The sequence below is a fragment of the Tupaia chinensis genome, unplaced genomic scaffold, assembly GCF_000334495.1.
Source record: "Tupaia chinensis unplaced genomic scaffold, TupChi_1.0 Scaffold000652_1, whole genome shotgun sequence".
NCBI classification, from domain to species: Eukaryota; Metazoa; Chordata; class Mammalia; order Scandentia; family Tupaiidae; genus Tupaia; species Tupaia belangeri.
In genome coordinates, this window is record NW_006160173.1 from 676,210 (window position 1) to 695,491 (window position 19,282).

Below are 19,282 nucleotides of genomic sequence, written 5' to 3' on the forward strand. Positions count from 1 at the left end.
ACAAAATTTAATGGGCATAATATACTTGTACAAATGTAAATGGTTGAGAAGTGGTAACGGAAGGGCGGGAGCTTTTTCAATCTTTTTTATATGTCATAAATGCGTCAAAAAATGTAGTCACTTAGGGACTAGCAAATGGCATAATGTTTACATCACTGGACTCCCACATGGCTGACAGCCATTTGAGTCCCAGACCCAGTGGCTTTAAACTCACACCAGGCGTGTTTGCATCCATGTACAAAATCCTTAGAGGAGAATGGAAGAGAATGGATTGTGGCATGGCCATCCTCCATGGGAAGTAATTTCTTGTTATCTCTTGGTCTTTTCGGTGAGCACAACACCCCATAGCAAAAATCAGTTTTAAAAAAAGAAATAACCTCAGAATGTAGAAGATGGAAGATTATTTATAATTTCAGATTCAAATAGATAATATGAAACAATTGTTGAAGAGAGTGGATAAATAAATGTGGGTCTTCGGAATAGTACTAAGGACCTAGTTAAGGTTATTCACTGATTGACAAGGTAGTATTAGCCCTCTAGTCAGTTTTAGCGTCCGATGTAAGAGTGCTCTTAATAATATGTTATGAGTACTCTTAATACTGCTCTTAATTCTGTGCTCTTAATACTTTCTCTCTTACAATATAAGAGAGACAAAAACAGTTGTATTTAACCAGAGTTGCAATTTTTTTTGAAAAGTAAGGTAGAGAAAAAAGAGTGAAGAGTGAGGATAATATTCTCCAGAATTTAAGCTTGTAAAAGAAAGGAATTAGGTTGCCAGGGAGAGTAGAGTCAAATGGCTCTAGGTCTCAGTGGGGTCACAGAATTATCACAGTCAGACATTAGCAAGACACTGTTAGAAATAAATAAAGTAGAAATTATGAAGCAAGTATAACTACTAATGACAAATTCTGAATTATAACAATAAGAGAGGCTAAATCAGAGAAAAGGCAGGATTATTGGAAATGAGTCAACCAAGAAATTGTGAATACTGGTAATTGCAAATATTGAAATCTCCAGTGAGTGAGATTACAAGGAAGGTAATTGGCCATAACATATAATCATATCCTCAAAAGTTTTGGTGATAGTGATGATGATAATGTCGGTGTTGGTGGTGGTGACGGAGAGAGCAACACAATGATCTAGATGCACTTTAGAAAAATAACCCCCCTTCTCCCCCTATTGGCCTAAGGGATGTGACAGAAAGAGCAGTAGGTGGGTAAAACAGCCTCAAGAGATACCATTTTACCAAGCTTCATTTAGAATGAAATGTTAAAAATATTCTTAGGAAAGTTTGAGGACATAGGTGTTTCACTGAATAATAAAGCATGCCAGTTGCATGGTGGTTAAGGTAGCCGAATCCTTTTATGGTCAACTGTGTGGTTTGAGTCTTAGGCCCAGCGACTTAAAAAAATGCTGGATGCCCAAATCCTGAGAGTAGAGATAGAGAAGGAATTTCTGTGTGGGTGATTTCTCATTCCTCCTCACCCTTACATCTTTCTCTGATGAGCTCATGCACCCCATAGCAAAAACTAAAATAAATCAAGCAAGCAAGCAAGCAAGCAAGCGTGTCAGTGAGCCTAGGTGAATAATTATGGGAAAGGAAGGCAGTATTGAGAAATAACGTCAGATAAGGATATGTAAACTATAACCAGGGGTTGTAAGATTGGGGACTATAAAGCCTGGAATTAGGAGCATTCCATTATTATATACAGCAATTACATTGTTTATTGTAGTAATAACACAAACGAGAGTAAATTTTATTATGGCATTAACCCTAATCAGTTACCAAAGAGCTTATGGCTGATGAGGCTGTGAGTATTAGGAGTTAGAGAGGAGAGAGGATTTTTTTCCAAGGGTATAAATATTTCTTGGTCACCTTTCTTTTTTCAGAGATTTTTGCTATTTGGTATGAATACTTGACCTAAAGACAGAAAAAGAGAGACAGAAAGCAAAATATTACCCCTCCCCAGTGGGGATGATGCCAGAATCCTTTCTCCATTCTCCTCTTGGAATTTGCTGCATGTACACACATGAACCCAGCATGAATTTCAAGCCACCAGGTCCAGGACTTGAACCACGGTCAACAATGTGGGAGTCCAGTGATATAATCATTACACTATCTGTTGGTCCTTCTTGGTCCCCTTTCTATACTTGCCTTAGCAGTTTGGAGGTCCATTCAAGGTGGTGATACAAAAGACTAGGAATGCAGAGTGCCCTCTGTTCATCTACTTAGACCAGAATACGATGTCTAATTCTAATGCCAATAGTTCCTAACATCCTATTATTTATTAAGAAATTACCTATCTTTTCTTCTCTGACAGCCCCAGAGTTGAGTTTAAGATAAGATATCATAAATTACTTTATAAATAATTGAAAAAAATGTATCTACAAGATGTCTCTTTCCATTATATATGTTGGAACTATTATTTTAGTTCTTCATTCATTAGAAAAACCCGAGGTGTGGGGGAAGTCACAGACATAACATTGAATGCTTATATTCTAAAATATACGTAAGCTTTCTTTGGTTTTTATAATGTATGGTGTATGATCTCACTTTTAGTACAATACAACAGAAAAAAAAAAAACTCTCTCAAAGACACCTTAAAAATCCAACAACATTGATAGAAATTTGGATTCAGATGAAGAAGCTCAGATTTTAATTTCTGTATTTATATTGCTAGTATATTTTTAAGTGGATTTGACATTAAACATGAATTTTAACAGAAAAACACTTGTATTTTAAGATACTTTAATATGCAGCACATGTATTTCAAATTTAAAACCAAGAGTTGATTATCTGATAGAAATGATCTTAATGATAGTTTATATTTTATACATCATTATTTAGTAACATACATAGTAATATTAATTAAGTTAATATACAGTGTGTTCTGGATGGGTAATCTCATTTTGTATGCTGTAATGATGTACAGTGAATGAATATAAAATAAGTTATTTGAAATTAATTTTAAAAATACAAAGATTTTTAACAAATTCTGTATAACTGAAAAGTTTGCAATCTATAAATCTATGACACTTTGAGAAAGAAACCAAAATTTAATGTTTATAATATTGCCAAAGTATAAGTTATTTCTAACTATTATCCTGGACATTTTCTATCAGACAATGAAGTCAGCTGTTTCATATTAGTAGTTTAAAGTTATAAATGCCTATCTCCAGACAATTTACAAGTGGTTGTGCTAGGAATGTGAGTCCATCCAGACCCCAGCAATTGTACTGAGTTGAGGAGATACAGATGGGATTAGAGGAAGCCTGAGGTACTTAGAGCTGCGAGGCAGAGTTTCAAAAGCCAGACCACAGAACTTTCAAGGAAAAACAATAAATAGGGAGTTGTTAAGAGTTATAATTAGTTACCATAACTCAACTAGGATAAGAATTATTGAAGTGGCCTACAATAAAATGGATAAATTCTATTAAATAAAAAGAGCATATTAAAAAACCTTAAAGGGTCATGTCTTTTTTTTTTTTTTTGGAGAGGTTTTTTTGCTATAGGGCGCGTGCACTCGCCAGACAGACAGAGAGAGACACAGAGACAGAAAGTGAGAAATCACCCCCCCAGGGTAGATGACAATGCCACAATGCCTTCTCCTCCATTCTCCTCTCAGGATCTTGGGCATGCACGCACAAGCACCCGGTGTGAGTTTTAAGCCACAGCAAACCGCGGTTGGCTACATGGGAGTCCAGCGACATAGCCATTATGCTGATTGCTGGTCCCAGGTCATGTCTTATAAGAGATGGAAACTTAGCAATAGAATTAAGATTGCTATGGGACCAGCAGTTAGCGTAATGGCTATGTCGCTGGACTCCCACGTAGTCAACCACGGTTCGCATCCCGGAACTGGTGGCTTAAACTCACACCGGGCACGAGTGCATGCGTGCCCAAGATCCCAAGAGGAGAATGGAGGAGAAGGGATTGCAGAGTGGCCATCCCCCCTGGTGGGTGATTTCTCGCTTTCTGTCTTTCTGTCTGTCTGTCTGGTGAGTGCACACACCCTATATTTTTTTTGGTAGAGGTTTTGCCTTAGGAAGGGAGAGAGACAGAGATAGTGAGGGGCAAGTTGAGAAATCATCCCCCAGAGGAGATGACCATGCTGCAATCCGGTCTTCTCTATTCTCCTCCCAGGATCTTGGGCACATGCTCACCCATGCCCAGAGTGAATTTCAAGCCACCAACATCAGGATCTGAATCACATTCTGCCATATGGAAGTCCAAAGACATAACCACTACATCATCTTCTGGCCTATATATTAATTGCCAGGGAGCACAAGCACTCACCAAAAGGGGTCAAAGAGAGAACATACTCTCCCAGTGAGGCATGGTCACCTCCCCGGCTCTTTTTCCTACATTTCTCCTTCTTGTCAGGATTTCGGGAATGCACACGCATATGCATTTTACAAGCCGCCGGGGCCAAGATTTGAACTGTGGTTAGCCATGTGAGATCTAGCTTTCTCAACCACTGTACCACGAGGGCTGAACCAACTTCAAATTTTTAATAAAATTTTAATAAATTTTTAATAAAAACTTTAATATTGCTTTAGCTGATTATTAAAGCAGAAAATATCCATTTCCATTAAGTGCTATTCATGTGCTTTTGATTAATGAGTTTAAAAATTATATCCATTGTTAATATGATAAACGATTCCATAAGCAACAAAAGAAACTATTCTATGACAAATTAGCACTGAATATAAGATACAGACATTTCTTCAGCTAGATGCCATTTAAAACACTGAATATGTCAGAAAATGAGTAATCATCAGAAAGTAACTGAAAATGAACATGTGAAAACCTCTGGTAAGAACTAATACATCTAGCACTTTTTTTTAATCAGCTCACAAATATTTTTTTATTTTAAGGTCACTTACAAAACTCACATTGCTAAATATAATGATGATTTTTAGCCTCAACTTCTTCATTTTAACAGAGTGACAATAGCTTCTCTCGAGACTTTTAGGAAATTTTTTTTCTGTATCTACTCCTTTATTTTTATTCTTTTATAAAATTATATCATCGAAAAACAGAGAGAAATTTATTTTTATTATTTTTTTCTTTCCAATATGTATGTCTTTCATTTATTTTTCTTGCCTAATTGCTCTGCCTAAAATCTCTAGTATTATGATGATTAATAGTAGTGGTAAAAGCAGGTAGCTTTTCTTTTTTTCTGACTTTTGAGGATATCTTTTCAATCTTCATCACCAAATAATGATGTTTACCACAGGCTTTGCATAAATGGCTTTTATTACCATTACCCTGTGGTAATTTCTTTCTATTCCTAGTTTTTGAGTGCTTTTAGCATGTAAGGATATGGAATTTTGTCAAGTTCTTTCTTTGAATCAGTTGAGAGACTAGTATGTTTTTTCTACCTCATTCTGTTAATGTAATGTATTATATCGAAACATTCTTATATCCAGAGATAAATTCCACTTGGTTGTGGAGCATAATTCTTGCAATTGCTGCTGAATTTGATTTGCTAGTATTTTATGAAAGATTTTAACATTAATAATCATAAGAAACATTGGCCTATAATTTTCTTTTCTCTTAGAACCTATACGTGGGTTCTTTGAGTGGCTTTACTTTCAGAGTACTACTGGCCTCATGGCATGAATGTTAGCCAGTGTTCCTCTTTTCCAACATTCTGAAGAAGTTTGAAAAAGATTAATGTTAGTTCTTTAAACATTAGAATTCACTAGGAAAGCCATCAGGATAAGGATTTTTCTTTTACAGGAAATTTTTATTTACTGACTCAATTTCCTTACTCTATATAAACATCAACTTAATTTTCAAAATCTCTTCTCTTTTTTTTTTTTTCTAAATCGTATTTATTTATTTCCTCCATGACAGAGGTAGAGAGAGAGAGAAAAAGGCACTCACAACAGGGTTCCATGCTGCTACCTTTGCAAAAAGCAGTTCTAATCAAATCTGTTCTGAATTTTCGTAGATTATTCATTATACTTATTCTGCCTTTCATCTCAGATTTCTTTTTATTTTTTCTTTATTATACTATTTCCATGTTGTTCATACATTGTTTTCTTTTAAAAATTTATTTTATTTAACTTTATTTACTTATTTATTTATTTTTTAAAATTTGACCGGGGAAGGGGGGGAGAGAGAAAGCAAGCGAGAGAGAGAGAGTAAGCTGCCTGGTCCAGAACTTGAAACACGGCCAGCTACATGGGAGTCTGGCACCCTTAACCACCACGCTACCTGCAGGCCCCCATACATTGTCTTCTTGACCCTCTTTAGACCTTCCTTCAGTTTTTTGAACATCAAGACAGTTATTTCAAAGCCTTTGCCTAGTAGATCCACCACCACATTTTTTTCAGAAGTTTTTCTTGATTCTTTTTCTTTTGAATAAACCATGCGCTCCAATTTTCCTGTATTCCTTGTGATGTCCTTTTTTATTTTATTTGTAAATTTGGTTGAAAATGACATTTGAATTAAAAATGTGGTAACTATGGTGATAAGGTTTCCCTTCTACAAGATTTGAGTTTTTCATTATTATTATTATTATCTCCAATCTCTGTGCTAAGGATCAACCTGAGGTATAAATGTAAGGTTCTCTCATATTTTATATGAGACTTTCCCTGGGCATGCAGTCACTATATACACGATAGTATTTAAATGTCCTCATCTCTAGTTTCTTCGTTTCAAAAGTAGAAAAAGAGAAAAGTGAGGGAGTGGGTAGAACAATGACAGTTTAGATCCTCTGTCAGTCACCTTAGCTAGAGGGGTAGGAGCTTTCAACAATGGGGGGAGATGCAATCACAATGGTCACTCACTTAGTTCTTTCTCTGTATTCCTCTTTTCAGAAAGAAGCAACAATCAGAGCACAGAGCCCTGATATTTGCAGGGCTCTGCCTACCCTGGCCCCTCCAAGTTATGTGGAGGAGGCTCCAAGAACACAGGCACAGAGGCGTCCTAGGCTTGTGGCTGAGATTTGGGTAGCTGATACTGTGATGAGACCTGAAATTGAACATCAGAAACCTCAGTTAAGAATCCAAGGCTTCCTTTGGAAGTTGCACACCTTTGAGAGTCTCCAGAGTTCCCAAATAGTTATATCAGACATATTCTGCCATTGTGATTATTTTCTAAGTGGAAAGACAGATTTCTGGTGCCTTCGACTCCACGTCTTCCCAGAATCTTCTCTAAGTGAATTTTTTTCTAAAGTAGAAATTGACAGTGACCATATTTTGTTGATAGCTAAATAAAAAGAATTGTTTTTTAAAGTTGTTTGGCTTCATATTTGCATATTTCACATAAATAAATAAAAAAAATACTAGTATTAATATATTCACTCGTGGGGCCAGCAGATGGCATAATGTTTACATTGCTGGACTCCCATGTAATTGACCATGGTTGAAGTCCCAGATGCAGAGGCTTGAAACACACTGGGAGTGTTTTTGCATGAGCCAAAATCCTGAAAGGAGAATGGAGGAAAAGGGATTGCAGGGTGACCATCCACTAGGAGGTGATTTCTCACTTTCTGTCTCTCTGGTGAGTACATGTTCCCTATAACAAAAATCTCTCTCTAAAATATATATATTCACTCACTTATGTTGTATATGAATAAATATTCAAAAGAAAACAGAAGAGTCAAGTCATGATTAAGGATGAGAATTATCTTAAATTAATCTATATCAACATCTATATCTATTTTCATAGGACTAGTATATGTTTATACGCATATCTAACTTTTGTCTTTTATATTAGAAAATTTCAAACAACTCAAGTGGAGGAAAACAGATATATCAGTTGTGTTATATTCCATGTACTATAATAGGGAAGATAAAATAGTAAAGTAGCGTCAAAAAAAGCTTTTTTTTTTTTCCCCAGAGAGATTTTTGCTTAGGGCACATCTAATCACCAGAGAGATAGAGAGAAAGAAAATGAGAAATCACCCTCCATGGGGAATGGTCACACTGCAATCCCTTCGAAGTCCTTTCTCATCTTGGGATCTTGGGCACACACTATCAAATGCCTGAGGTGAATTTTAAGCCACCGGGTCCAAGACTGGAACCACGGTCAATTATGTGAAAGTCTAGTGACGTAACCATTACACCATCAGATTTTTATAGCAGGTGGCTGAATAATGATGTATAGTTGTATTTGAGAAAAATGGAAAATTGTGAACATAGCTTATATGATCTATAACTGTAACATTTACTATCTCTAATAAGAGTAAGAAATATTCTTGAGACAATGACAGACATTACACTAAAAAGAGAGATATATACTGGTCATTGGACAAAAATGTATAGTTTTATCTAAGTAGTTAATACATTTAATTAGACATTCATTCAGTAACATTCATTGTAAGCTCCAGAAACTAATCCTGCAGTATATAGTTATAAAACAGAGTTTCTTAATTTTTTTTTATTTCACAGGGCAATACAAAAATAAACAATATTGATGATAGAATCAATGAATGTTTCAGTAGTGATTAACATACATCATCAGAAAGAAAACCACACAGCCTGAGCATTCAGCAGAATTTGGAAAATAAGGAACAAGTATGCAGAAACTTAGAATTAAAGCAATGAAAAAAAATAAAAGATTTTCACTAGGGATTAGCAACTGCAAAGATCATAACATCAAAGAGAACAGTATATGTAAGTGAATGATTTTATACAAATCAATTACCCAGCAGAAACAATTATCGGTGAGAAACTTGAATGTACTCCTTTAACTAATTAAAAAAAGAAAAAAAACCTTAACAATAATTTAAAGTTGTTGAAAAGACAACATGAAGAAAGTATACGTATGTGTTGAAATGACTGATAATTAGTTTTTGGAAAAAATAAAAAATAATACAGTGTTTGCACATATAAAGAAGAAAATAGAATAACAAAACACAAAGCTGAGATTGTGAAAAATGATTCTAAAACTATTTTTCAAATTAATTCAGGTATAATATAATGCTTCCTGGGTAAAAATATATTATGTTCAAGAAGATTTGTAACATACTCTGTACTGTTTCTTGAAGGCTAACAATTGGCATTCTAATAATAAAAGCTCTGAGAAGTTTCCTGAGCCCTGCCTGTCTGCCAGAAGACTTGGATTCAAATTTCAACACAACTCTTGTGGAGGGTGCAGCGCAACCCCCCAGGTTGCCTTTAGAACTTGAAACACTCCAGCACACCTGTGCCGCCTGCTTCCTGGGCCCTGCCCCACCCCCACCCCACCTGGGGAGACCTGGTTCTGAACTCTGCATGCCTCTTTTCATTGGTACAGCCCAAGCCCCTAGGTCTGCCTTTGGAACTTGGGACCCTCTGGCCTATGCGCTGTACACAGTGCAGCAGGGGACTCTGAGCCCCTTCACTAAGTCATGTCTCCTTAGCCCATCCCCAGCTTACCAGGAGTGGAAAGATTATGAGAGAAGGCAACCACTTGAAGCTACCTATGAAAACCTGATCTGCTCTACTCTAGAAGACACAGCACCTGTACTCTATGGAATACTATTCAGCCATAAGGAACAATGAGACTTTGGTATTTGAAACAAAGTGAACAAATATGGAATAATTAATGCTAAGCAAAACAAGTCAGACTGTAATAGACAGGCACATTGTATGTTTCTGCCTATTTTATGCCAAATGACTATACTCTATGGAAGAAACTGGAAGACCACAAGGTATTATATCAGAGAGGGCAATTACAGATATCAGAGACAGTATAGTGGGATCGATAATAGGGGATGACTAATAGGAAGTGAGAGGGAGGGGATCTAGGAAAAAAAATTTAACATATACGAAAATGAAAAAGCAACTATTGTTGATAATGTCCATGGTGATATCTCTAACTTTACTAATACACACTGCTTTTGTGCTGGGAAAAACATTTTGTGTGCTCTAAAGATGTATGGTGACTAAATGGAAAAAAAAAAAGTTTGACAAATGGAAAAAAGTAATAAAAATATTGCATATGCAGCCTATAGAATATGTCTGCACAGATAATGAGAAGAACATTCTTAGAAAAATAAAATCAAGGGGCCAGCAGGCTGCATAGTGGTTAAGGCACTGGACTCTCGTATGACCAACTGTGGTTCCAGTCCTGGACCCAGTGCCTTGAAACTTAAACCAGGTTGCATGTGTGTGTGTGCTCAAAATCCCAAAAGGAGAATGGAGGAGAAGTGATTGTGGCATGGCCATCCCTTTGGGGGTGATTTCTCACTTTCTTTCTCACTGTCTCTCTGGCACGTGCACGCGCCCTACAGCAAAAAACAAAATAAAAAACAACCAAAATAAACAAAACTCTCAAAAAAAAAAAAAAAAGAAAATCAACCACAAAAGACCATACTGATTATTTAAACAATAAAAATATCTAAAGAAATAAAGCAGCAAATAATCCTGAGGTAAATTATAAATATATATAAATAAATGTTTCATAAAATAGAATAATTAAATCGTTTTCAAAAATTAGCTCCTTATAAAAACAAATATTTATGAACTAATGGAATAAAAAAATAAAATATGATAAATAACATTTAAAATAACAAGATAAGAGAAGTGCATATAGCAGGAGGTGGTGAAGTGGTGAAGGAGGCTGGGCCCCACATGGCTCACTTCATGGTATGAGTCCAGTACCCAGTGAGTTGAAAAACACCTTATGCTTTCTTGCCCAAAGTTCTGAGATTAGAATGGAGGAGAAGGGATTATGGAGTGGTCATCTCCCATGAGGAATAATTTCTCATATTTCCCTACCCTCTCTATCTTTCTCTCTCTGCTAAGCTAGTGTACATACTCTATAGCAAGCAAACATAAATAAATAAATGAAATTGAAAAAAAAAAGAATTGCATATAAGCTTATGGTTTTTAATATTTTGCTGAAATGTTTACCCCTTTGGGGAAATATAACATAATGCATTGATACCAGGAATGCAAGGAAACCCACATCATCTATTTACTATAACAGTAAAAGCTAAAGGGAGAGGAGACAGTCTTCAGACGCTACATTGACGGTCCTGAAATCAGCAAGCCAATCAGTGTCACGAACAAATTCTATTAAACATACAGATGAAGTCTTTGATTGAGCCTTTTAAAATGATGCAGCACATACAGATCTCAAGTCTTTACTTAAAGTCAGAATAATACAGATACCAACATCTGATAAAGTAAACAAAGGGAAACAACATAAACATTTCATTCTGAGTATTATGGGAAAAAAATCTCAATACATACTAGCAAAAATATAGCAGTGTATTAAAATAATAATACTTTTGGCCAGTTATAGTTTATTGTAGGAATTAAATAATTTTTAATATTAAAATTTTTAATTTGTAGGGATCAGCAGTTAGCATAATGGTTATGTCACTGAATTCAAATGTAGCCGACCGCGGTTCGAGTCCCAGACTCGGTGGCTTAAACTCACACTGGGCGCGTATGCATACGTGCCCAAGATCCCGAGAGGAGAATGGAGAAGAAGGGATTGCGGCGTGACCATCCCCCCTGGGGGGTGATTTTTCGCTTTCTAATTCTCTCTCTCTGTCTTTCTAGTGAGCAAATGTGTCCTACGGCAAAAACTTCTGGAAAAAAAATAATTTGTATAAAAAATGAAACTGGAGCTGAGCTGTACATATATAAAACGTCGAGGCATCCACTGTGAACACACAGTTGGACATAACTGGGAAGCTAATCATCAAAGCTCAGCTTGGGGAGAATTTTTAGTGAATTCCCATTCATAATGAAGTTATGTCTTACGATGAATAGATGCTAACGATGTAGCATGTTTTGGAAGGAAAATTTCTGAATAATAAATTAACTTAAAATGAAATATAAAGATGAAGGTGGAGATCTTGCAACAATTTTTGATAGTTCTGACCTTTCCGTTGCAATTCAATGTAGTAGGATACTTAAATTGATACTGTTTGCTTTTTTAAAAAAATTATTTTATTTAACTTTATAATAATAATGATAATTATTATTATTATTTTAATTTGACCAGAGAGAGAAAGTGAGAAAGCAAGCTGCCAGGTCTAGGTCTTGAATCAGGGTCGCCCACATGGGAATTTGGTGCCTTTACCCACTATGCCATCTGCCGCCCCATCGTTATTTCTTAATGGTCAACCAAGACTCCTTGAATCAAGTCAGGTGAAATATCTCCTGTTCAAAACTGATAAAACTTCAACTTCAATAAAACTGACAGATTAGAACCACCAGGAAAACCAGGACCTTCCACCAATATTCTTGAAAAATGATTCTGTGGATGGTAGGGAAGTAAAACCTGCTATTTCTGATTCCTCTGGAAAACATTCTACTCGGGTTATAGCAGCCAGTAGGTCAGCTTTTAATTCTTTAAAAGGTCAAGATAAATTCATTAAAAATGTCCTGTCAGCATTGGCTTAACAGATGACCAGGTTTCACAGGGCCACCCTGTGCTCCTACAGAAGACTGTTCAGGGACGCCAGGCAGTATTGCTTTCTCCTCCTCAGCAGCTCACCCACCAGGAGCTCAGCCACAACAGCCTCCAAATATAAGACCTCAAGTGCAAGCAGGACAGATTGACAGTCAGATGTACCAACAGCACCAGGGGCGCTGTGTGGCGCACAACAGCCCCAGGCTCCGCCTCAACAGTATGGTACTCAGTGTTCAGCAGACTGGACGCCGACAGCCTAAGCAGTTCTAGGAATATGGCCAGCAACCAACTTTTCTCCCACCAGCTCCTGCCTTTACTGGTTAGCCTCCACAGTTGCCTGCTCAAGCACCCCAGCAGTACCAGATGAGTCAGCTATCCTCCACACGCGTACACTACCCAAACTTCTCAGCCTGCTAATTATGCTGTGGCCGCTGCTTCTCAGCCTGGAATGGCTCCAAGTCAACCAGGGCCTATGGACCAAGACCAGGTTTTTTCCACTTTCTAGAAGTCCTATGACCGCCTCCTCCAAGCAGGCCCAAACCTTACACACAGGGTTATAACCAACCTGGATCTGGCTATTGAAAAAGAACTCACTCCCACTGATGAGTGGAGTTGCTGACTTTTTGCCTCCCGAAAGATTGCCTCTCAAGTACTACTATTTTGGCTTCTATTGGAATTCAGAAATTTAAAAAGCAGAATCTTTTTTGTTTTTTAAGAATTATTTAGGGGTCAGCAGATGTTGTAGCAGTTATGTCACTGGACTCCACATTGCCTATGTGGTGTAGTCCTGGACTTGATGCCCTCCCCCTGCCTCCCCTGCCCCCCACCATGATTTCTCACTTTCCCTCTCACTGCCTCTTTCTCTCTTTCTCTCTCTCTCTCTCTCCATGAGCTCACACTTGGAGGTGTGCCCTGAGGCATAAACCTCTAAAAACTATTTATTTAATTTTATTTATAATTATTATTATTTAATTTGCTATGGGGCACATGCACTCACCAGAAAAAGAGAGAGAAAGCAAGCCACCAGGTATGCTACTCAAACTGCAGTCACGCAGTATATGGGAGTACAATACCTTTAACCACCTGCTGGCCTCACCAGCAGCCCATTTTTATGATATTATTGTTTCTATTAAATTGGAAGAATAATTTGCTGGAAAACACGTCGAAATGCAAAAATTCAAGTTTTTTTCCTCCCCTACTTAAAATATAGCAGCTTCTTAGTTCTTCTGGGACCATTTTCTTACATGTATGCAAAGTGATTGATTTTCTAGTGTTTCTTGTCCAGAGGATATTAAAATGCTAGATGCTAGGCAGAAGTCTAGTCAAATTACTTGGCTTTTTACTGTTACCATGATGTACTAAAGCAGAGCTCTTTGGAAAACAAACAAACAAACTAGATATTTTGTATAAAACGTAACACTGATATGTTAACAAAGATAATTAAATCACCGTCAAAATTGAAACTGGTCTTTTTAGTGTTGAAGAGACTTTCAATAAAACTAATATTTAGTGTTCATTAGAAAAAAAACATAGTGACATATTGAGAAAAACTTTTATGAATAAATATAACATAAATAAACTGTGCATCTATAGACACACGCAAACACACATATTTTCAAAAATTGCAGGATAATATTTCCTCTAATATATGTAAATAGTATTAAATAAAATAATGCCTTCAACATCAATAAATTATATATGTAATTTTATGTCCATAATATATGTGGAACTTTGATCAGAGACAAATTCTGGGGGAAGGGATAGGAGACAGAGACTTTTTTTTTTTTTTAGTTTTTTTTTTTTTTTTTTGCCACAGGGGGCATGTACTCCCCAGGGGGAAGAAGAGGGTGTGGCGCACAACAGCCCCAGGCTCCGCCTCAACAGTATGGTACTCAGTGTTCAGCAGACTGGACGCCGACAGCCTAAGCAGTTCTAGGAATATGGCCAGCAACCAACTTTTCTCCCACCAGCTCCTGCCTTTACTGGTTAGCCTCCACAGTTGCCTGCTCCAGCACCCCAGCAGTACCAGATGAGTCAGCTATCCTCCACACGCGTACACTACCCAAACTTCTCAGCCTGCTAATTATGCTGTGGCCGCTGCTTCTCAGCCTGGAATGGCTCCAAGTCAACCAGGGCCTATGGACCAAGACCAGGTTTTTTCCACTTTCTAGAAGTCCTATGACCGCCTCCTCCAAGCAGGCCCAAACCTTACACACAGGGTTATAACCAACCTGGATCTGGCTATTGAAAAAGAACTCACTCCCACTGATGAGTGGAGTTGCTGACTTTTTGCCTCCCGAAAGATTGCCTCTCAAGTACTACTATTTTGGCTTCTATTGGAATTCAGAAATTTAAAAAGCAGAATCTTTTTTGTTTTTTAAGAATTATTTAGGGGTCAGCAGATGTTGTAGCAGTTATGTCACTGGACTCCACATTGCCTATGTGGTGTAGTCCTGGACTTGATGCCCTCCCCCTGCCTCCCCTGCCCCCCACCATGATTTCTCACTTTCCCTCTCACTGCCTCTTTCTCTCTTTCTCTCTCTCTCTCTCTCCATGAGCTCACACTTGGAGGTGTGCCCTGAGGCAAAAACCTCTAAAAACTATTTATTTAATTTTATTTATAATTATTATTATTTAATTTGCTATGGGGCACATGCACTCACCAGAAAAAGAGAGAGAAAGCAAGCCACCAGGTATGCTACTCAAACTGCAGTCACGCAGTATATGGGAGTACAATACCTTTAACCACCTGCTGGCCTCACCAGCAGCCCATTTTTATGATATTATTGTTTCTATTAAATTGGAAGAATAATTTGCTGGAAAACACGTCGAAATGCAAAAATTCAAGTTTTTTTCCTCCCCTACTTAAAATATAGCAGCTTCTTAGTTCTTCTGGGACCATTTTCTTACATGTATGCAAAGTGATTGATTTTCTAGTGTTTCTTGTCCAGAGGATATTAAAATGCTAGATGCTAGGCAGAAGTCTAGTCAAATTACTTGGCTTTTTACTGTTACCATGATGTACTAAAGCAGAGCTCTTTGGAAAACAAACAAACAAACTAGATATTTTGTATAAAACGTAACACTGATATGTTAACAAAGATAATTAAATCACCGTCAAAATTGAAACTGGTCTTTTTAGTGTTGAAGAGACTTTCAATAAAACTAATATTTAGTGTTCATTAGAAAAAAAACATAGTGACATATTGAGAAAAACTTTTATGAATAAATATAACATAAATAAACTGTGCATCTATAGACACACGCAAACACACATATTTTCAAAAATTGCAGGATAATATTTCCTCTAATATATGTAAATAGTATTAAATAAAATAATGCCTTCAACATCAATAAATTATATATGTAATTTTATGTCCATAATATATGTGGAACTTTGATCAGAGACAAATTCTGGGGGAAGGGATAGGAGACAGAGACTTTTTTTTTTTTTTAGTTTTTTTTTTTTTTTTTGCCACAGAGTGCATGTACTCACCAGAGAGAAGAAGAGAGAGACTAGAAAAGTAAGAAATCACTTCCCAGGAGGATGACCATATTGCGGTTCCTTCTCCTCCATTCTCCTCTTGGTATTTTGAGCATGCATGTACACACACTCACATAATTAATTTTTGTATGAGAGATTTTTGCTATAGGGTACATGTACTCTGGAGAGACAGAGAGATAGAAAGTGAGAAATCACCCCCCCAGGAGGAATGGCCACACTACAGTCCCTTCTCACCTGTTCTCCTCTTGGAATTTTGAACATATATACACACACACACACACACAGCTGGGGTGAGTTCACACTGCAGGGTCCGGAACTCAAACCATGGTCGACTATGTGGTAGTCCTGTGACATAAACATTACAACATCTGCTGGTTCCCTGGAATGATTGCAAACCACTGGGTCCTGTACTTGAACTGTGCAGTTGGCCATGTGGGATCTATTCACCCTAACCTCCATGCAACCTAAGTACACACGCACATACGTATATATAAACTTAAGAAAACTGTCAGTGGACATCAGTAATGTGACATGATTAATTATATATAACATAAATAGTATATTTTGATATCATTAATAAAACTATGCAGTTTTTAAATTTAAATCAAAGAATAAAGGATCTGGGTAGATACAAAAGTTACTTCACTTTGGAAACAAATGGTATTTTTGTTCCTTAAGAAGTTTAATTAAAGCAAAGCTTGGTGTACAAATTTGATAGTAACAGTAAAAGCATCTACATTAGGTTTTACTAAATGTAGGCGAAAAAAAAAAGACTTTTAAAGTTTATCAGAATGGCTTAAGGAGGCTAATTGTGTACCCTTGACTTCAAAATCACAGTACAAAGACTTGTGAGTTTTCACTGGCTTGTTGACACCTAACGTGATGTCCAGCCATGTGATAGTACTGAGCTGTCAGTGAGTCTTTAATATGAACTGTCAGAGATGAGAAGCTTCCTTGCACTAGCTGACCAGCAACCCTTCCATTGCAGAGGAATGACTGACATGCAACAGTTTTTCTATAATATCTTACAACATGTTCTTTCTATGGTGGTACGTTTATCAAAATGACCTGGAAGCCTTCCAAGGATCAAATCTAGAGTTACTGGTTATTTGAAAAATGATATTGATAGCTAGAAATTAATGCATATTCTTTTCTTCATACTTAGTTGATAAAAATATGTATTTGATAAAGGACAGTTATTAAAGAAAATGAAGCACACATGAATTTCTAACTGGTCTCTTTGAACATAACTTCTTGGATGAGTTTCAGGTAAGCCCTTGAATTCTCAAATTTTGCATGCATAATTTGGGGCATATATTTATTGTTTTTTTTTTTTTTTTTTTTTTTTTTTTTTTTATGGGGCGGGTGTGCCTTTTGCTATAGGGCGCGTGTGCTCACCAGACAGACTGAAAGAGACAGAGGGACAGAAAGTGAGAAACCACCCCCTAGGGGGAATGGCCACCCCGCAATCCTTTCTACTTCATTCTCCTCTCGGGATCTTGGACATGCATGTACATGTGCCCAGCATGAGTTTAAGCCACTGGATCCAGGACTCAAACTGCGGTCGACTACATGGGAGTCCAGCAACATAGCCATTACGCCAACTGCTAGTCCCATTACATTTGTATTTTTATCTATCAGTTTGTCTTTCTATCTCAAAAGGCATCTTTCTTTCTCTCACATGGACAAGAGAAAATTGCTGTTTATTGACAATGCACCTCAGCATCTGGTAAACTGGATTGAAATCTTGACAAATAAAACTAGGATTGGGATGAGAAAACTAAAATTATTAAGACTTTTGGTGTTGCTAAGCATATTGTTTTGCATTCAGGACTGGGTAATCACTGGGTATAGAGAACTTTCCAAAACTAGCCAAAGGCAATCTGCAGTGCAGGCTGTGGACCAGTCTTGGCATTGCTTTTCAGGTTAAACTGAAAAAGAAATCAAACCATGGGAAGAAAGTATTTTAGTCTTAGTGAAATTTCATATAGAAATTATAACGTTTTGTTCTTTTCGTATATATCTTACATCTGCAGGCTAAAATGTGTTATTTATTTCAATTTGTTTGCTTTTTTATTTTGTTTAAATTGCCACAAGATGCATGTTCTTTCCAGAGAGACACCCACAGTCAGAGAGAGAGAGAGGGAAAGGCAGGGAGAAAGCACCTTCAGGGAACTGGTTACAGCCTAATCTCTCCTCCGTTTTTTCATCCTGTTGGGTTTTAGGTCATGCACATTCAGATCAGGGGTAGAACTGTGGTGGCTGTGTGAGATATAGCTCCCTTTAATCACTAAGATATGTGTCCAGATTCATTTTAAATTCATTTATTTATATTAAGCCTATTTATTTTTTCTCATGAGTAAAAGATACAGAGGAAGAGAAGCAGAGATACATAGTATACCCAACAGAGTCCAATACTATGATTTCCTGTCAGCCTCAGATAGGCCTGGATTCTAAGTATACACATAGCCTGTGTAACCAAGGTGGTTGTGGTTTCTGACATCAATTTGAAACCTTCCCGCATGGTCCACCCTTTATGTTCACATATTCTCACACAGACTAGAGGTGTATTTTGTTTTGTTTTGGTTTGGTTTTTTTCCGGAGAGGTTTTTGCCATAGGGTGTGTGCACTTGCCAGACAGACAGAGAGAGACAGAGAGACAGAAAGCGAGAAATCACCCCCCTGGAGGGATGGCCATGCCGCAATCCCTTCTCCTCTATTCTCCTCTCAGGATCTTGGGCACACACGCACACGCACATGCCCCAGGCGTTGAGTTTTAAGCCACCAGGTCCAGGACTCGAACTGTGGTCGACTACATGGAAGTCCAGCAACATAGCCATTACACTAACTGCTGGTCCCTGGACTAGAGTTTAAATTCCTAAGTTTATATATTCTATGAGTCATATGGTTTAGATTTCTAATATTTTGAATTTTAGTTGAGTCCAAGAGAAGATTCTTTTGGGGATTCTATGTTGGATTCATGTAGTTGGTCCAATCAGAAATATATTTTTTAAAAAAACAAAACATATAGTCACACATTGTATCTGAATTTAATTGTAGAGACATAATGTATGTATCCTGTTTTTAGAATCAACAACAACAAACCAAGGAATCATTCACTATTAGATAAAAACACAAAAAGGAATGAAGGCCCTTATTAAAATGACATCTTCTAGGGACCAGCGGATGGTGTAATAGCTACATTGCTGGACTCCCATGTAGTCAACCACGGTTTGAGTCCCAGACCCAGTGGCTTAAACTCATGCTGGGTGCATGTGTGTGCGTGCCCAAGATCCCTAGAGGAGAATGGAGGAGAAGGGATTGTGGCATGGCCATCTCCTCTGGGAGGTGATTTCTCACTTTCCATCTGTCTGTCTCTCTCTGCTTTCTGTCTTTTTGGGGAACAC

At 37.3% G+C, this 19,282-nt stretch overlaps 1 pseudogene; it reads left to right on the forward strand.

Annotated features, from left to right (window-relative positions):
• The first annotated feature begins 6,768 nt into the window (after window positions 1-6,768).
• Window positions 6,769-14,552, forward strand: LOC102469647 (protein TFG-like; annotated as a pseudogene).
• Window positions 14,553-19,282: the final 4,730 nt, after the last annotated feature.